Source organism: Arachis hypogaea, chromosome 19 (assembly GCF_003086295.3).
Source record: "Arachis hypogaea cultivar Tifrunner chromosome 19, arahy.Tifrunner.gnm2.J5K5, whole genome shotgun sequence".
Taxonomy (NCBI): domain Eukaryota; kingdom Viridiplantae; phylum Streptophyta; class Magnoliopsida; order Fabales; family Fabaceae; genus Arachis; species Arachis hypogaea.
Window position 1 is genome coordinate 43,573,440 of NC_092054.1, and position 15,631 is coordinate 43,589,070.

A 15,631-nucleotide genomic window follows, 5' to 3' on the forward strand; every position below is an offset into this window, starting at 1 on the left:
AAGCATGTCAGAAGGACACTTTTTGGTCAGTTCCTTGTATATCTCCCAAGCTTCATAGAGGGATTCACCTTCCTTTTGTCTAAAGGTTTGAACATCCACTCTAAGCTTACTAAGCTTTTGAGGAGGAAAGAACTTGGTTAAGACTGTCTTTAGGTTGAGAGTCCAACCATATTCTAGCTCTGTCTCTTACAGCAAATGGGAAAAGCATAAGCCTGTAGACCTCGGGATCAACCCCATTGGTCTTAACAGTATCACAGATCTGCAAAAATTCAGTTAAGAACTGAAAGGGATCTTCGGATGGAAGTCCATAAAACTTGCAATTCTGTTGCATCAGAGAAACTAATTGAGGTTTCAGCTCAAAATTGTTTGCTCCAATGGCAGGCATTGAGATGCTTCTTCCATGTAAATTGGAATTAGGTGCAGTAAAGTCACCAAGCATCTTCCTTGCATTGTTATTATTTTCGGCCATGTCTCCTTCTTTTTCGAAAATTTCTGTCAGATTTTCTCCAGAGAGTTGTGCTTTAGCTTCCCTTAGCTTCCTCTTCAGAGTTCTTTCAGGTTCGGGATCAGCTTCAACAAGAATGTTCTTGTCCTTGTTCCTGCTCATATGAAAAAGAAGAGAACAGAAAATATGGAATCCTCTATGTCACAGTATAGAGATTCCTTTATGTGAGTAGAAGAAGATATGAATAGAAGAAGGAGAATCCAAACACAAGGGTGAGGAGTAGGTTCGAATTCTTGGGTGAAAGAGGGGTGTTAGTAAATGAATAAATAAACAGAAGGAGGTGAGAGGGAGAGAATTTCGAACATCAAATAAATTAAAATAAAAATATTTTTATTTTTAATTTAAAATCAAAGTGAAAATTCGAAAAATTAAAAAAAAGAAAAAATTAAATTAAATTAAATTAAATTTTAAAACAATTAGTTAATTAAAAAGGAATTTTGAAAAAGAGGAAGGTGATTTTCGAAAATTAGAGATAGAATTAGTTAGATAGTTTTAAAAAAAGATAAGAATCAAACAAAAAGATAAGTGATTAATTGAAAAAGATTTGAAAATCAAATTTTGAAAAGATAGGAAGTTAGAAAAGAAGTAAGAAAATATTTTGAAATTGATTTTGAAAAAGATATGATTGAAACTTAATTTGAAAAAGATTTGAAAAAGAAATTTGAAAAGATTTGAATTTTGAAATCAAAGTTGATTACTTGACTAACAAGAAACTAAAAAGATATGATTCTAGAGTTTAAAGATTGAACCTTTCTTATTAGGCAAGTAACAAACTTAAAAATTTTGAATCAATCACATTAATTGTTAGTAAAGATTTTGAAAGTTTAGAACAAAATAAGAAAAAGATTTTGAAAATCAATCATAAAGTTTTCGAAAATATGAAGGAAAAATTGAGAAAGATTTGATTTTTGAAAAAAATTTGAAAAGGATAGAATTTTTAAATTGAAAATTTGATTTAACTCATAAGAAACAACTAAATTTTAAAAAGTTTTGAAAAAGTCAACTCAAATTTTCGAAAATTTATGAGTGAAAAAGGGAAAGATATTTTTTTTATTTTTGAATTTTAATAAAGAAAGAGAAAAACATCAAAAAGACTCAAGATATAAAAATTTTGGATCAAAACAAAGGAAACATGCAAGAACACTTTGAATGCAAAGATGAACACCAAGAACACTTTGAAGATCATGTTGAACATCAAGTATGTATTTTTGAAAAATTTTTAATAAGAGAAATCATGCAAGACACCAAACTTAGAAATTTTTAATATTTGGACACTAAGAATTCAAGAATGCATATGAAAAACAAGAAAAGACACAAAACAAGAAAATATGAAGATCAAACAAGAAGACTTATCAAGAACAACTTGAAGATCATGAAGAATATATGCATGATTTTTCGAAAAATGCACAAATTTTAAAAGCATGCAATTGACACCAAACTTAAAAACTGACACAAGATTCAAGCAAGAAACACAAAAATTATTTTTGATTTTATGATTTTATAAATTTTTTTGGATTTTTTTCGAAAATTATTTTGGAAAAACGAAAAAGAAGAAATTAATTTTTTTATATTATTTTCAAAAATAAGAAATAAAAAGCTTAAAAATAAAATAAAATTACCTAAACTGAGCAACAAGATGAACCGTCAGTTGTCCAAACTCAAACAATCCCCGGCAACGGCGCCAAAAACTTAGTGCGCAAAAATCATGACGATTCCACTCCTTGGTAACGGTGCTAAAAACTCAATATGCACGTTCATAATCTTAGTTCTTTGTCACAACTTCGCACAACTAACCAGCAAGTGCACTGAGTCATCCAAGTAATAAACCTTACGTGAGTAAGGGTCGATCCCACGGAGATTGTCGGCTTGAAGCAAGCTATGGTCACCTTGTAAATCTCAGTCAGGCGGATTCAATTGATTATGGATATTTAATAATTAAAAGATAACTAAAATGTAAAATAAAGATAGTGATACTTATGTAATTCGTTGGTGAGAATTTCAGATAAGCATATAGAGATATGTTCGTTCCTCCTGAACCTCTGCTTTCCTATTGTCTTCATCCAATCATTCATACTCCTTTCTATGGCAAGCTGTATGTTAGGCATCACCGTTGTCAATGGCTACATCCTGTCCTCTCAGTGAAAATGGTCCAATGCGCTGTCACTACATGGCTAATCATCTGTCGGTTCTCGATCATACTGGAATAGGATCCATTGATCCTTTTGCATCTGTCACTACACCCAGCACTCGCGAGTTTGAAGCTTGTCGCAGCCATCCCTTCCCAGATCCTACTCGGAATACCACAGACAAGGTTTAGACTTTTCGAATCTCAAGAATGGCCGTCCATGGATTCTAACTTATACCACGAAGATTCTGATTAAGGAATCCCAGAGATACTCATTCAATCTAAGGTAGAACAGAAGTGGTTGTCAGGCACGCGTTCATAGTTGAGAATGATGATGACTGTCACGATCATCACATTCATATTGAGGTGCGAATGAATATCTTAGAATCGGAATAAGCTTGAATTGAATAGAAAAACAATAGTACTTTGTATTAATTCATGAGGAACAGCAGAGCTCCACACCTTAATCTATGGTGTGTAAAAACTCTACCGTTGAAAATACATAAGTGATGAAGGTCCAGGCATGGCCGAGAGGCCAGCCCCTAAACGTGATCTAAAGATGAAACTAAAGATGTAAATACAATAGAAAAAAGTCCTACTTATACTAAACTAGTTACTAGGGTTTACAGAAAAGAGTAATTGATGCAGAAATTCACTTCTGGGGCCTACTTGGTGTGTGCATGGGCTGAGCATTGAGCTTTACACGTGTAGAGGCTTCTTTTGGAGTTGAACGCCAGTTTGTAACCTGTTTCTGGCGTTTAACTCCACTTTGCAACTTGTTTCTGGCATTTAACTCCAAAATACAGCATGGAACTGGCGTTGAATGCCAGTTTGCATCGTCTAAACTCGGGCAAAGTATGGACTCTTATATATTTCTGGAAAGCACTGGATGTCTACTTTCCAACGCAATTGAGAACGTGCCATTTGGAGTTCTGTAGCTCCAGAAAATCCACTTTGAGTGCAGGGAGGTCAGAATCTAACAGCATCTGCAGTCCTTCTTCAACCTCTGAATCTGATTGTTGCTCAAGTTCCTCAATTTCAGCCAGAAATTACCTGAAATCACAGAAAAACACACAAACTCATAGTAAAGTCCAGAAATATGATTTTTATTTAAAAACTAATGAAAATATACTAAAAACTAACTAAATTATACTAAAAACTATGTAAAAACAATGCCAAAAAGCGTATAAATTATCCACTCATCACGTGTGCACGACATCCTGTGTGCGTGCACAAGAAGAAAATCAGCATGTGTGCATACGCACACACCTGTGCATACGCACACGTCCCAGCACATGACTCACTTAATGGAAATCGCTAGGGGCGATTTCTGGGCCTCTAGAGCCCAGTTTTTGGACTTTCTGAAGCTGATTCTAGCTATATTAAAGAACGCTTCACCCCATGTGAAAGGGGAGGGAGAAATTAGGGTTAGTTTAGAGTTATGTAGGTTGTTTTCTAGAGAGAGAAGCTCCCCCTTCTCTCTAGAATTAGGGTTTCTTAGTTTAATTTCTTGCCATTTCTACTTTTAATTCTTATTCTCATTTACTTTTCCTTGTCATTTATCGTTATTGCATCTTTTTTCTTTTCTTCTATTTGTTATTTCATTTCCTTTGTCTTTTATGTTTAAGCACACTCTTGTTATTTTAATTTACATTTAATGCAATTTATGTTTCATGTCATTTATTGCTTTGTTGAGTTGCTATCTTTACTTTCCTTGCTTGGTAGTTGTAGCGTTTATTATTTCTTGTCATTTTATCATGCTTTCCTTTTATGCCCACCAAGTATTTGATAAAATTCTTGGTGGGATTTTTGCCTAGTTTTTCACTCTTTGTTGGAAAATTGGGTGATTGGGTGAAGTTGAGTTGTGGATGTCCATTCCACATTGTGTGAGGATTGTTAATTGGTTTGGTTTCCCTTGACTCTAAGTGATCCACTAGTGTTGACTAGAACTTAGGGATTGGAATCAATTATGCCCTTTTGACTTATCCTCGATGTAGGGTTGACTGATTGGGATTAATTCCACACAATTATCATGTTTGTGGTCCATAACTAGGATAGGAATCCTTAATTCCCAATTCTCACCAAGAGCCCTTTTTAGCATTTAATTTCCATTTTCATTGCCTTTACTTTCTTTCATTTAATTACATGCTTGTTTAATTTCTTGCTATTTACATTTCTTGCATATCTTGTCATCCAATCCCCATTTCCTTCCATAGCCAATAATATGACATTTCATTGCAACTCCTAGAGAGAACGACCTTGGAGTTCAATACTCTCCGTTGATATATATATGTTTTGTAATGTGACTCATCTTTAGAAATTAAATTTGATTGTGAGGGTTGATTGCCAGTTTGGTCTATACTTGTAACGAACCGCTTATTCTTCTATTAAGAAATTCCGAACCGGTGCAATTCTCACACATCAAGGAGCTCTGCTGAGTCCTATGAATTTATAAAAGTATTATTATTTCTTCTTCGATCTGTGTTTGATCTATGTTTAAGATGTATATCCGATCTTCATCGTGGTGAACAGGATGATCTAACAAATTAGCTCTGTTCATGACACTAAGACGAACGTGCCTGACAAACACCCACGTCTACTTGGGTTCGTGTGAATACTTGGAAGGAAAGCACGAGCCAATAGCTATGTTTATACATCTCTCAGACGGTTAATCCATGACTTTGTTGGGGACTTCTCGAGACACCAGTTCAGCCAATTTCTGGGGAGATTAGGGTCTTCGTGGTATAGGCTAGATCCAAAGAAGCAGCATTCTCTGATTCGGAAGATTCGACCTTGTCTGTGGCGTGATGAGTAGGATCGACAGGAGAATGATTTGCTAGAGCTTCACCCTTCATTAGATTGAATGACCAAGGGCCTTGGCGTTCATTCTGTAGCAGAGGAGATCAATGACCATAGGCAATGGCTTTGATCACATACAGCCTGCCATAGAGGAACATCATTCACAAGCAAAGAAGATAGTGATACCAGAATCAATTTAGAAAGGCAAAGCAACTCTAACTCTCAACTCTATTCCCAGCATATAATTCCTATCAGTATTTTCTACCCCTTTTGCTTTCATAGTTTCATGATCATCATACTTCAACCAACTCCATATACAACCTTCTGATTTTGCCTGATTAAGACCTGCAAGGTAACCATTGCTTGCTTCAAACCACAATTCTCATGGGATCGACCTTGACTCGCTCAGATATTACTTGGACGACCCAGTGCACTTGCTGGTACTGCTACTGTACGAAAAGTGTGGGGGTTTGTGTACACGCGCACCAAATTTTTGGCGCCGTTGCTGGGGATTGTTGAGTTTGGACAAACTGAAGGATTGTCTTGCTCCCTAGATCAGGTAGTTTATTTTACATTATTTTAATTGAGACTTTTATTTTTATTTTCTTTTCTAAAATTTTCGAAAATTCATTAAAAGCTTTTTCAAAATATTTTTCTTTTCTTTGTTTGATCTTTGATTTTGTTTGAGTCACAGTGTTAATGTTCTTGTTGAGTCTTGTGTTTTTTTTTAGTCCTATTTTCTAAAGATTTTCAAAAATATATTCTTTGTTTAAATCTTGTTTCAACTTTTAAGTTTGGTATTTTCTTGTTTATTTTCTTGTATTTTTCGAAAATTTTATTTTGGTTTGCTAAAAATTTTAAGTTTGGTGTTCTTTTCTTATGTTCCTGAGTTTTTTGAGTCTTTAAATTTTGTTCTTTGTGTTCTTGTGAGTCTTCAAAGTGTTCTTGAGTCTTGTATGTGTTTTGATCTTAAAATTTTTAAGTTTGGTGTCCCCTTGTGTTTTTCTCCAAATTTTCGAAAATTTGGGTGCACTAGATCTAAAAATTTTAAGTTTTATGTCTTTTTTGTATTTTTCTCTTTCATCATAAAATTCAAAAATAAAAAAATATCTTTTCTAACTTAACTTTTACCTTAATTTTCGAAAATTAACATAAAAATTCAGATTTTCAATTTCAAAATTTTATCTTATCATATCTTAGTTGTCAAGTTTTCAAAAATCAAATCTTTTTCAAATTTAAAAATCTTATCTTTTTCAAAAATCATATCTTTTTCTAAATCTTATCTTATCTTATTTCAAAATTCAAATTTCAACTTTCAAATTTTCAAAACGCAAATTTTAAATTTCAAATTTCAAATTCAAAATTAAAAATTCAAATTTTCAAAATTCAATTTTCAAAATTTAAATTTTAATTTTCAAATTTCAAATCTTAATTTCAAAGCTCTTTTTAATTAATTTCTTATCTTCTCTCTCCTCTTTTTCAAAACTTCCTAACTAAGTCTTCCCTTCCTTAATTTTCGAAAAATTCTCCTCTTTTCTATTCTATATTTTCGAATTTAATTATAAAACTTTAAATTCTTTTTAATTAATTAATTATAATTTTGGTTTAATTAAATTAAAATAATATTATATCTTCTCTACTTCTATCTCTTCTTCTACTCCTTCTATCTTCTTCCTTCTTCATCTTCTACCTTTCTTAATCATGAACCCAAGTGGGAATGAAGAGTTCAAGAGAACTTTGGGATCTTATACAAATGCCACTGCTGACTTCTATGAAAGAAGTATCAGCATACCTCATATCAGAGCTAGTAGCTTTGAAGTGAACCCTTAACTTATTACTCTAGTGCAGCAAAACTGCTAGTATTATGGGCTTCCTCAGGAAGAACCTACAAAATTCCTGGCTGATTTCTTAAAAATTGCTGACACAGTACACAGTGAGGGAGTAGACCAAGATGTCTACAGATTATTGCTTTTTCCTTTTGCAGTGAAGGACCAGCAAAAAGGTGGTTGGATAACCAGCCTAAAGCTAGTTTAGAAACTTGGAAACAGTTAGTGAACAAGATTTTAAACCAATACTTCCCCCCAAGGAAGATGACCCAGCTGAGACTGGATATCCAAAGCTTCAAACAAGGAGATAGTGAATCTCTTTATGATGCCTGGGAGAGGTATAGGAGGATGCTAAGAAAATGTCCCACTAAAATATTTTCTGAATGGGTACAGTTAGACATCTTCTACTATGGGCTTTCAAACATGGCTAGAATGTCCTTGGACTATTCTGCTAGTGGTTCCGTACACATGAGAAAGACCATTCAAGAAGCCCAAGAGCTCATTGAGACAATATCCATTAATCAGCATCTGTACTCATCTCTTGAGGCCTCTATAAAAGGAGAGGTTAAGGCAGTAGTTTCTGGACCTAATCCTCCAAAGCAGGATGGCCCACTGACTCAGCAACTGCAAGCCCTTGCCCAACAAATGCTGGAATTGTAAGAGGCTCTGTGAGAAACTCAGGCTTCTAACAGAAATGTAGAAGCACAGTTGAGTCAAACAAGACAGCAGTTATCTAAGCAGATAACAAATGAATGCCATGCCATTCAACTAAGGACTGGAAAAACCTTAAGCTCCCAACCTCAGTCCAATAAGAACGAAAAGCCCATAAAAGATAACCAGATTTCTGCACAAGATGGTTCTGGGCATTCAAATGCCCAGAGAAATACAACTCCTGGAGTTGAACGCTAGGAAAGGGCAGAGACTGGGCGTTCAAACGCCCAGAAAGGTATCCCTCTTGGCGTTAAATGCCAGGATTGGGCAGGGACTGGGCGTTCAAACGCCCAGAGAGGTATCCTTCATGGCGTTGAACGCCAGGAATGGGCAGAGACTGGGCGTTCAAACGCCCAGGGGGCGATAGCTTGGGCGTTGAACGCCCCAGCAAGGGAAGACAGTCACCTAATGACAACAACCCTACTAAACAAGGTAGAACCCCCCTTCCAACATGCATGGAATTCGGCCTCCATCAACCAAGGTTGATGATTACAAGGCTAAGATGCCATTTCCTCAGAAACTCTGTCAAGAGAAAAGGGATAAACAGTTTGCCCGCTTTGCGGAGTATCTCAGAACATTAAAGATAAATATCCCTTTTGCAAAAGCTCTTGAACAGATATCTTCTTATGCTAAGTTCATGAAGGACATCTTAAGTCATAAGAAGGATTCGAGAGAGACACAAACAGTCCTCCTTACTGGGGAGTGCAGTGCAATCATTCAGAACAGCTTACCAGAAAAGCTTAAAGATCCTGGAAGCTTTATGATACCCTGCACTCTAGGTGATGCTTGTACAAGGACAGCTCTATGTGACCTTGGGGCAAGCATCAACCTAATACCTGCTTCACTAATAAAGAAGCTTAGTTTGACTAATGAAGTCAAACCAACCCGCATGTGCCTTCAACTTGCTGATGTTGGGCTAGCGTTAGTGGAAACAATAACAACTAACAACCCAAGAATTATCACTAAATGTTGGACATTATGGCTCTAGTAATCCATACAATCATTTTCCCCAAGCCAAGGGGTGGAAATTTACCCCATAATCACAATTGACATTTCATCGAACACATAATGGGCATAAACATAAAACATGGCAAAATTGGTACATTAATGAAAGCTGTGAATCATAAATGCTCAAAATCAATAAAAGCAACTCAAACAAGCATGCAATAATCAATCAAACATCAAATTAACCAACTAGAAATCCAAAATTGAAAAACTATGTATATATTGACAAGAGAGATGAAAATAAAAGAAAGTGTAGAACAAGTGGTATAGTAAAAGAGAGAATTAAAGAAATACTTACAATAAAATTGCTATAATCCCAAATCAAAACTTGAAGTATAAAATGCTACAAACCCTAATTAAACCTAAGAGAGAATTTCCTAATCTACACTACTCCTACTCCTAATGTGTTTTTATACCCTACTAAGACCTAATGCCTTCATATGAGATGTTGCCCCCTTCATATAGCCTTTGATTTCAGCCTCCTAGCCTTCAAAAATGGGCCAAAAAGCCCCTAAAACACGAGTCCACGTGACTTTTCAATGGAGGCATGCACTGGTACCTGTGCGTACGCATAGATGTGTGCGTACGCATACTTTGCTGAATTTGCACTTGTGCGTACGCACACATGGCTGTGTGCTTTTCCTTTGTTTTGATCATATTTTCTCCCTTTGTACATGCTTTCTTCCACTTTTGCCTTGCCAAACTTGCCTCTAGGACCTAAAATCACTCAACAAACATGTCATGGCATCGAATGGCATAAAAGTGGGATTAAATCACTAATTTAAGCTCAAAAACGCATGTTTTCACATTTAGGCACAATCTAGAGAGAAAACACAAAAGCATGCTATTTAGGTGAATAAATGTGGGTTTATATGATGAAATTGATGAGCGGATAATTTATACGCTTTTTGGCATTGTTTTTAGTATGTTTTTAGTAGAATCTAGTTACTTTTAGGGATGTTTTTATTAGTTTTTATGTTAAATTCACATTTCTGGACTTTACTATGAGTTTGTGTGTTTTTCTATAATTTCAGGTATTTTCTGACTGAAATTGAGGGACTTGAGCAAAAATCAGATTCAGAGGTTGAAGAAGGACTGCTGATGCTGTTGGATTCTGACCTCCCTGCATTCAAAGTGGATTTTCGGGAGCTACAGAACTCAAAATGGCGCGCTTCCAATTGCGTTGGAAAGTAGACATCCAGGGCTTTCCAGCAATATATAATAATCCATACTTTGGCCGAGTTTAGATGACGTAAAAGGGCGTTGAACGCCAGTTCTACGCTGCTATCTCGAGTTAAACACCAGAAACACGTTACAACCTGGCGTTCAACTCCAGAAAGAGCCTCTGCACGTGTAACATTCAAGCTCAGCCCAAGAACACACCAAGTGGGCCACGGAAGTGGATTTATGCATCAATTACTTACTTCTGTAAACCCTAGTAACTAGTTTAGTATAAATAGGACTTTTTAACTATTGTATTTGTCATCCTGGATTGTATTTTTGATCCTGTGATCACGCTTTGGGGGCTGGCCATTCGGCCATGCCTGGACCTTTCACTTATATATTTTCAACGGTAGAGTTTCTACACTCCATAGATTAAGGTGTGGAGCTCTGCTGTTCCTCATGAATTAATGCAAAGTACTACTGTTTTTCTATTAAACTCAACTTATTCCGCTTCTAAGATATTCATTCGCACTTCAACATGAATGTGATGAACGTGACAATCATCATCATTCCCCCACGAACGCGTGCCTGACAACCACTTCCGTTCCACCGTAGATTGGATGATTATCTCTTGGATCTCTTAATCAGAATCTTCGTGGTATAAGCTAGATTGATGGCGGCATTCATGAGAATCCGAAAAGTCTAAACCTTGTCTGTTGTATACCGAGTAGGATTATGGGATTGAATGACTGTGACGAACTTCAAACTCGCGAGTGCTGGGCGTAGTGACAGACGTAAAAGGAGGGTGAATCCTATTCCAGTATGATAAAGAACCTCAGATGATTAGCCGTGCTGTGACAGAGTATTTGGACCATTTTCACAAGAGGATAGGATACAGCCATTGACCACGGTGATGCCTCCAGATGATTAGCCATGCAGTGACAGCGCATCGGACCATTTTCCAGAGAGGATGAAAAGTAGCCATTGACAATGGTGATGTCCTTACATAAAGCCAGCCATGGAAAGGAGTAGGACTGATTGGATGAAGACAGCAGGAAAGCAGAAGTTCAGAGGGACGAAAGCATCTCTATACCTTTATCTAAAATTCTCACCAATGATATACATAAGTATTTCTATCTTTATTTTCTGTCTATTTATTATTTATTTTCGAAAACTCCATAACTATTTTATATCCGCCTAACTGAGATTTACAAGGTGACCATAGCTTGCTTCATACCAACAATCTCCGTGGGATCGACCCTTACTCACGTAAGGTTTTATTACTTGGACGACCCAGTGCACTTGCTGGTTAGTTGTATCGAAGTTGTGAATGAAAAACAATTTATTAAGACGTGCGTACAGAGTTTTTGGCACCGTTGCCTAAGATCACAATTTCGTGCACCAGAAATCCACTCAAATCAAACCAAAATATATCATTAAATATGGATTCATCATGCGTTTAAACGCCCATGGAGGCAGCAGGCCTGGTGTTAAACGCCAGCCAGGAGGCCCTGGCTAGGCGTTTAAACGCCCTGAAGGGAGCACATGCCTGGCGTTTAAATGCCAGCCAGGAGGTCCTGGCTGGGCGTTTAACGCCCTACAAGGAGGACTACTCTGGCGTTAACGCCAGAATGCTATCATTCTGGGCGTTTAAACGCCAACATGGCAAAATGGAGGTAACTTCAATTTTTCAATCTCATCTTGATTCAACTCATCTTCATCCAATTTAATTTCAAAAATGCTTTGATTTTTAAATCAAATTTTGTTCAAATAATTTAATTTCAATTTAATTTCAAAATTAAAACAATTTTTTTATTCTTTTCAAAATTGCATAACTTTTACAACTTGTTTTCAAAATCTTTCAAAATCTTTTTTTCACCTTGTTCATATCCTTTTCAAATCCTTTTCATATCTTGCCTTTTTCTATCCTCTTAAAATATTTTCTTATCTTTTAAATTTAACAACTCATATTTTTTATATTTTTCAAAAATCTTTATCTTTATCTTTTATCTTTTATCTTTTATCTTTTATTTTTTTTGAAAATCCCTCCCCCCTCCCTATTTATATGATTGATCGTGCCCCCTCCCCATTACTCATCACCTCTCATTCGAATTCTCCCCTCTCTTTCCCTCTTTTATTCTTTTTTCTACTTCTTCCTTTCTTACTCTTTGCTCGAGGATGAGCAAATTTTTAAGTTTGATGTGGCAGGAGCCCTGTTCTCTCATCAAGAATTCAATCTCATGGCTCCAAGAAGTGGCAAAACTGCCCCAAAGAACAAGAAAAAATGACAACTCAATAGTTATTTTCAAACTTGTTCGATTCTTCACCAAGCAGCATGAGGAACATTATCATAAGATAATGAGCAAAAGGCCAGTAATCCCTGAAGTGAGATTCAACCTTGGAGAAGAAGAATACCCAGAGATCCAAGATCAGATTCGAATGAAAGGCTGGGAGATTCTAAGTAATCCAGAATTAAATGTTGGATACAACATGATCCGGGAATTCTATGCAAATTTGTGGATGACAGATAAGCAAAAGAAAGATGGAACAACCATCCATACTTATCGTACCATGGTCAGAGGGAAGATCATATACTTTCACCTAGACAGGGTAAGAGAGGTCTTCAAACTACCTCTGCAAAGAGATGACCGTGAGTCATACAACAGGAGGGTTGTAGCCAACCGAAAGCTAGATCAAGTCCTAGAGGACATATACCTGCTTGGAACCCAATGGATTGAGAATACCAAAGGGGAGCCATGCCAACTGAAAAGGGTGAACCTCAAGCTTATTGCTAGAGGATGGCCAGACTTCATTGGGCATTCTATCCTCCCCACAAGTAATCGCTCTGAAGTCAATATTGCAAGAACTGTGATGATTCACCGCATCATAGTGGGGAATAAGGTGGAAGTCCACCAAGTAATCCCCCAAGAAATTTACAAGCTATCAAACAAAGATTCCACTAAGGCCATGCTGGCTTATCCAAATCTAATTTTCCGCCTATATCAAGAAGCTAAGGTTCTGATCCAAGTGGATAACTTTATTCCAGTAAAAAATCCAATCACCAAGAAGGTGATAGAGAGTTTCAAGATAGAAGATGAAAACCTAAAGAGGAAGGAACCTGAACAATCCCAAGAGATCCCTCAATGCAATATTAGGAACAGCTGAAGGCATCTATAATTCACCTACAGAGCACGTTGGATCAGCTCAGAGAGGAGCAGAGAGATCAGACTAGCATGATTTACAAACTGATAAAGGAACAGGAGAAGCAATAGCATGAGCTGGAGGAGCTGAAGCGCCAGAAGCTCTCTCCTGAAGAGCCTAGTGCCCCACAAGCTGAAGAATCATGCGCCCCTCAAGAAGAGCCATGCGTCCCACAGCCTAAAGAAACCAGCATCCCCCAAGCTAAAGGTTGTTGAGTTTTAACTTTGTAGTTATTCTAATTCTTGTGTCTCATATTTCTGTTATTCCTATTCCTGTCTCACGTATTTCCATCCTAATTTAGAGTTGCATGATCACTAGTAGTAATTGAGTCTTTATTATATTTTTATTAGTTTTTATGCAAAAATCACATTTCTAGACTTTACTATGAGTTTGTGAGTTTTTTTGTAATTTCAGGTATTTTCTGGCTGAAATTGAGGGACCTGAGCAAAAGTCTGATTCAGAGGCTGAGAAAGGACTGCAGATGCTGTTGGATTCTGACCCTCCTGCACTCGAAGAGGATTTTCTAGAGCTACAGAATCCCAATTGGCGCGCTCTCAATTGTGTTGGAAAGTAGACATCTTGGGCTTTCCATCAATATATAATAGTCTACACGTTTTCCAAGATTTGATGGCCCAAACTGGCATCTAAACGCCGGCTAGAGACCCTTTTCTGGAGTAAAACGCCGGAACTGGCACCAGAACTGGAGTTAAACGCCCAAACTGGCACCCAAGCTGGCGTTTAACTCCAAGAATGGCCTATGCACGTGAAAGCTTCAATTCTCAGCCCAAGCACACACCAAGTGGGCCCCTGAAGTGGATTTCTGCATTATCTGCACTTAGTTACTTATTTTCTGTAATCCCTAGTAACTAGTTTAGTATAAATAGCACTTTTTACTATTGTATTCGGAGACTTTGATCCTTGGAACACATCTTATGTTACGTTTTGGAGGCTGGCCATTTGGCCATGCCTAGACCTTTTTCTCTTATGTATTTTCTACGGTGGAGTTTCTACACCTCATAGATTAAGGTGCGGAGCTCTGCTGTTCTTCACGAATTGATGCAAGTACTATTGTTTTTCTTTCAATTCAAGGATACTTCTTCTCCAAGATATACTCTCGTACTTAATTCAGTTAAGTCAGAATGAAGGGGTGACCCGTGACAATCACCCACTATCTTCGTTACTCACTTAGCCAAGATCCGCGTGTCTAACAACCATAGGCGGTCTACATGATGTTCAACATAGTCATTGGACGACGGTCGGAGTATATTCTCTTGGGTCTCTAAGCCACGATTCGCATCGTCTCTCCTGACAACAGAGCATTCGAATCCGTGATTAGAACCTTCGTGGTATGGGCTAGAACCATTAGCAGCATTCCTGAGATCCGAAAAGTCTAAACCTTGTCTGTGGTATTCTGAGTAGGATCTGGGAAGGGATGATTGTGACGAGCTTCAAACTTGCAAATGTTGGGCGCAGTGACAGTGTGCAAAAGGATAAGGATCCTATTCCGACGCTAGTGAGAACCGACAGATGATTAGCCGTGCGGTAGCTGTACCTGGTATTTTTCATCCGAGATGAGAAATCCGACAGTTGATTAGCCATGCAGAGATCGTACCTGGTATTTTTCATCGGAGAGGATCATACAGCTTGCCATGGAAGGGAGCACGCATGGTTGGAAGAAGACAATAGGAAAGCAGAGGTTCATAAACAACAAAGCATCTCCAAACGCTTATCTGAAATTCCTACCAATGAATCACATAAGTATCTTATTTTATTTTATGTTTTATTTATCTTTTAATTACCAAAACCTCATAACCATTTGAATCCGCCTGACTAAGATTTACAAGATGACTATAGCTTGCTTCAAGCCGACAATCTCCGTGGGATCGACCCTTACTCACGTAAGGTATTACTTGGACGACCCAGTGCACTTGCTGGTTAGTTGTGCGAAGTTGTGAAAAGTGTGAATCACAATTTCGTGCACCAATTTTTTGGCGCCGTTGCCGGGGATTGTTCGAGTTTGGACAACTGACGGTTCATCTTGTTGCTTAGATTGGGTAATTTTATTTTATGTTTAAGCTTTTTATTTTTATTTTTATTTTCGAAAAATATACAAAAAAAATTAATAAAACCATAAAAACCAAAAAATTTTGTATCTCTTGTTTGAGTCTAGTGTCAAATTTTAAGTTTGGTGTCAATTGCATTTTTTTATTTTCTTAAATTTTCGAAAATTCATGCATGGTGTTCTTCTTTGATCTTCAAGTTGTTCTTGATGATTTTCCTTGTTTGATCTTTAAT

General features: G+C 37.0%; 1 non-coding gene across 1 annotated transcript; it reads left to right on the forward strand.

Moving 5' to 3' along the window:
- LOC112780331 (small nucleolar RNA R71) lies at positions 1-108 on the forward strand. Its single transcript, XR_003191175.1, has one exon. It is a non-coding gene; the product is annotated as a small nucleolar RNA R71 (small nucleolar RNA).
- Positions 109-15,631: the final 15,523 nt, after the last annotated feature.